The 5,573-nt window shown below is 37.8% G+C and overlaps 1 pseudogene; it reads right to left on the minus strand.

The window, feature by feature from the left end:
• Nucleotides 1-465: 465 nt before the first annotated feature.
• LOC125914329 (small ubiquitin-related modifier 2-like) lies at nt 466-754 on the minus strand (annotated as a pseudogene).
• Between the last annotated feature and the right edge of the window lie 4,819 nt (nt 755-5,573).

Consider the following 5,573-nt stretch of genomic DNA (forward strand, 5'->3'; position numbering starts at 1 on the left):
ACAAAATCGTTCTAAAATTGTCCTTGTTTTACAATGATAAGTGAAAAACTTTAAAATTCTACAATCAAACAAGGCATGCAAGGATTTTTGTGTTGTTCTTTTTTTTTTTTTTTTTTTGTTAAACAGTGAGAGCAGAATAACGTATTGGGATATAAAGATAAGAGCTGAATGAGCATGCCACTAATGGAGAAAGGGGGTATTTTCACAGAACCGGTAGTTTTTCCCATCCCGTCTCCAAGTGATGTTGATGAAAACATCATTGGCCATTTAGTTAAAAAAATGCAATATGCTTGTGTACATACACAGTTACCTTATGTAAAATAAAGGAATGGGGAAGGGGAAATGAAAGAATTAACTATACTGTAGTAATCAGGATGTGGTGGGACCAAATTGCGGTTTTCTCTTTGAGAATGTATTCTTGGTCTGGAGGAACAGAGTTCTGGAGTAAAGTAGCAACTTCCCTTTTTAGTTGACACCTCCCGTCTGCTGCTAGAACACATCAACTATCTTCATCCTCCATTTCCAACTATGCAGGTGTGTCTGTTTCATTGATTAGCTGCCTATCAAATCGCAATCTGATCTGCCTCATTGACAAACCTTGTCATTCACAATAGGCTTTCATTAGTTTACTAAGTGATGATGTATGCCTCTTAATCTTACACTGCACCACAGAACCATCCTGTCTCACCACCTTCAAATTAATATGATCGTTGTCCTTAGTCTTAACTCCTTTGTTGGGCTTTTCTTTGGCCATGGCAAGTGTGGAAGTCACAGCTGCCACTTCAGCAAAAGAGGTACTGGGCCCACACCCAATCAACACACAAGTAGCACCAAGAGTGACAGAAGGAGGCATTACCAGTGGAGGAGGGAGAGGGCACACATTCTATAGTGTCTGTTTCTAAAATCCAACCCTCCTATTTATGTTTTCTTTCTCTCGTACTTTTACTGTTTGATATCTTTTATTTTATGTGTTTGTGTTTTTTCTTTAGTCATCTTGTGTTTAAGAGTTAAATATATGATGCTTAAATATCCTGTGGGGCAGAATAGCAGAAAGGTAAGCGTGCAGATTATGGACCCAGACAGCCTGGGTTTGGGGATCTTGGTTCTACCACTTAGCTGCATGACTTTTGGCAGGTCACTTAGTCTTTCTTTATATGTAAAAACTAAGGAAATAGGACCACTTCTCTTTTATGATTGTTTTGAACTATTAAGTGAGGTAATACATGAAACATTTACCATATACCTAGAAGCATTTAAGGGACTTGAGAAAAATTGCCATGTAATGTAAGTGCAGTTATTATCATTATCTTTAATTACAACTTTTTAGATAAATTTTTTTGGAAAATGTGTATTATAAGAAGGAGGGGAATGATTAAACTTGATTGTCTCCATTCAAGGACAGTTTAAATAGAGACAATTTTGATCCATAAAACCCGAGGCAACTTAAACCAATCAGTACCAGTGTGGAGAAACAAGAAACACTTGTTTCTGTCCTAGGATGAATTTAGTGGTGGAACATCCCAGAAGAGGACATCAGCCATTTAGTGCCATTTTCTTTCTCAGATACAACTTTGTTCTTAGCCATCCTGTTTGTGCTGTTACTGTCAAATTTAGGCTTTTCCATTTCTCCTTATTGAAATGGTGAGATTGAAGACTGGTAGGTCTAACAAAGAACAGGTCCCTGGGGATAATTTTGGTGACAGATTTTTGCAATATGGATGTATGCAGTTTTAATATTCTGTTTGTAGAAGTTCCTGAACATTATTAATGATAATTTAACAATTGCCTTATATACACCTGAGGATTTAATACACCACTAAAGTCATTCTCTCTTCTACACACTGGACCTAGGTTAAGCCTCACAATAACTAATTCGATGCACACCCAGAATTAAGACTTCAGTGGTTCTATTGTTTTCGTGTATGGATCCTGTGCATCTCTAGATTCCAGCAACAAATAGATGACAGTTATGCTGGTTTGCTCAATACTATTTCCCACCAGTGTTTTCTTGTCATGCAACTCCATGGGGACCCATTTTAAATCATACCAATAAATCCTAGTTAGTCAAGTATGTATAAAGACTTCCTGAAGTGCAAAATGCTGAACTAACAATCATATAAATGTTTTTTATAGTCCCCATCATGTTAGATGTTGTCTGAGAGGTGAGGAATTCTAGATTAAGTACATTTTTTCTTCCTTTGGAAGTCTGGAGAATTTATATTTTAATTGTTTACTAAACTATGAATAGTCTAAACTGCCAAATTATTATGCTATAATGTTAAAAGAAAGCTAAGAAAGCCAAAATTATTCATGACACCATGTGACAGATTTTTATGATAGGGAACAAGTAGTGTATTGTGACAAAAACCAGATCTAAGAGAAAAACCTACATGGTGGGACTGATGGCATTCTCTCCATTTTCAATGGAGAAAGCTTATTTGCTCTACTGGAGAGCATGTTGTATTCTTAAATGTAGGGATATGTGGAGATAAAGCAGAAGAAAATGTTCTTTGAAAAATGAGTCCTGGGGCGCCTGGGTGGCTCGGTCGGTTAAGTGTCTGACTTCAGCTCAGGTCATGATCTCACAGACCGTGAGTTCGAGCCCCGCGTCGGGCTCTGGGCTGATGGCTCAGAGCCTGGAGCCTGCTTCTGATTCTGTGTCTCCCTCTCTGTCTGCCCCTCCCCCGTTCATGCTCTGTCTCTCTCTGTCTCAAAAATAAACGTAAAAAAAAAAAAATTAAAAAAAAAGAAAAATGAGTCCTATTGATAGCAAATCATGATTGGGTTTTGCTTTAATGTTTACCAAATAAATGCCATTCTATGGCTATATTCACTTGTAATTATGTGGTGTTTATATCTGAACTTGCTTGTTAATTAGGAATTGGGTGAATAATGTGGGGGAAAATATATCTGTGTTCTACATAAATCTTTGAATAAATTTTTATGACATAATATAAATGCTAAGGTTTCTCAGATGTAGCAAGTGCTGTGGCTATCCCATTTGGTCATTACAATTACAGGAATGTATGGGAACACCTCTTTGCTCCTCAATGGTAAGAAGAACTACAATTAAATTAAGCTGAAACAAGAAAAAAGGACATGTGTATATTTATAGAGTTTGTTATATTAGCCTTCTATTACCACTTATGGGTCTTTCTATTTCTTTTTATGCCTTTGAGTTACCATCTGGTGTAATTTTCTTATATCAATACAGTTTTGTTTTTGCCCACCTCTTTTGTGCTGTAATTGTCAAATACATTGCATTTATACATAATAAAGCCCAGTGATACAATTATATAGTTAAGTGAAGAAATATGCAATTAAACTGTCTTTTATAATTACCTACAGAAAAATTGCCTTTATCAACACTTTTTGTTTTTCTCACGTAGTTTCAAATTGCTGACATCCTTTGTTTGTGTGTTTGTTTTTTGATGTTTTATTTTTGAGAGATAGAGACTGAGCATGAGTGGGGGAGGTGCAGGGAGAAAGGGAGACACAGAATCTGAAGCAGGCTCCATGCTCAGAGCTGTCAGCACAGAGCCCAAGCGGAGCTCGAACTCATGAGTTGTGAGATCATGACCTGAGCTGAAGTTGGATGCTTAACTGACTGAGCCATCCATGCATGGGTGGCTCTTTGATTTAGTATAAAGAATTTTTGTCAGTATTTCTTGTAAGGTGGGTCAACTAGCAACAGAATCTCTCAGTCCTTGTTTATCTGGGAATGTTTTTTTTCTGTTTTTCTTATGGTATTCCCATTTTACATAGTTTGGTGTGCTTAGTAGTGTCCCACCATTTTTGAGACTTCATTTTACTTTATTCTTTTTTCCCTGTTTTACAGATTGTATAAGTTCTATCAATCTGTATTCAGGTTTGCTGATTCTTTCTTCTGCTGTCTCAAATCTGCTGTTGAGAGACTCTAGTAAAATTTTCATTTTTGGTTATTATACTTGTTAACTCCAGAATTTCTATTCTTTTGTCTTTATAGTTTCTACTTTGTTGATATTCTCTATTTGGTAAGATATTGTCATCATATTTAATTTATTTATTTTAATTAAAAATTTTTTTTAATGTTTACTTATTTTTGACAGAGAAAGACAGAGTATAAGCTGGGGAGGGGCAGAAAGAGAGAGGGAGACACAGAATCTGAAGCAGGCTTCAGGTTTTGAGCTGTCAGCCCAGAGACCGACACAGGGCTAGAACCCACGAGCTGTGAGATCATGACCTGAGCTGAAGTCGGATGCTTAACCGACTGAGCCACCCAAGTGCCCCCATTGTCATCATAGTTTAAAAAGTCTATTTGGGATTTACAGACATTCAAAGAAACAGGACACAAAGGGGGAAAATCAGGCAATGGAAATTATATTTGAGGGGATCCCAGATGTTAGTTAGCAGATAAAGACTTCGAGGCAATTATTATAAATATATTCAAAGATGTATAGGAAACCACACTTAAAAAGAATTTTTAAAGAATGTTTTTTAATTTATCTTAGAGAGAGAGAGAGAGAGAGAGAGAGAGAGAGAGAGGTTGAGCAGGTGAGGGGCAGAGAGACAGGGAGAGAGAGAAGCCCAAGCAGGCTCCACACTGTCAGTGCAGAGCTTGATGCACTGGTTCAAACACATGAACCACAAGCTTATGATCTGAGCTGAAACCAAGAGTCAGATGCCTAACTGACTGAGTTACCCAGGCAGCCCCCCCCCCCCACCTTTTAAAAATGTTTATTTATTTATTTATTGAGAGAGAGTGAGAGAGAGAGGGGAAGGAAGAATTTTAAAAAATATAACCAAAAATGAAAGTCAAAGAGAGTTTAGCTAAACACACAATCATCCCAAATAGTCAGGAAAACTATGTACATTCTCAAGGTTCTGACCTTCAAGGAGACATCAGAGGCTGCACATTTAAGAGGAAATAGATCTCATCAAACTAGTGCATCCAAGACACTAAACAATAAGGGAACAATAAGGAAGTAAAGAGCAACAACAACAACAAGCCTTGAGGTGTAAGGGATCAGTATCAAAAATTGACTTGTGTGCATATGGGATATATAGACATTCTAAGAAACAGGCACCATACACAACAGAGACAAAGCAAGCAATGGAAACCATATTTGAGGAAACCCCAGATGTTGGAGTTAGCAGACAAAGACTTCAAGGCAACTATTATAAATATATTCAAAGATCTAAAGAAAACCACACTTAAAGAATTTTTTTAAATGCCTATGCAGGCAAGGGAACTGAGACATAGCCACAGGAGAGTGTTTTCTGGCCTCATGTGGCCAGAAGGGCTAGAGAAAACTCCTGGAAGGTGTGTGGCCCAGTGGCACTTAAGCCAAGAGGTTGGCAGAGTAGATGGTTTGTAGAGCAAAGCCAGTGGGCCAGTTCAGTCAAGGAACTGGAGATGTAGGTCAGCTGGAGCTAAGACAACAGACAAAGAGCTTTACCAGCTTTAGAGTTGCTTTTTCTACTGTACCCAGGCAGGAAATCTAATTGTAGCCTCACTCATCCCTGAATACAGCCTTCATCCTGTCCAACCAAGGAGACTTACCAGAGCACATGGGAAGTTGTATCACCTAGTC

The sequence above is a fragment of the Panthera uncia genome (genome assembly GCF_023721935.1).
Source record: "Panthera uncia isolate 11264 chromosome D3 unlocalized genomic scaffold, Puncia_PCG_1.0 HiC_scaffold_8, whole genome shotgun sequence".
Taxonomy (NCBI): Eukaryota; Metazoa; Chordata; class Mammalia; order Carnivora; family Felidae; genus Panthera; species Panthera uncia.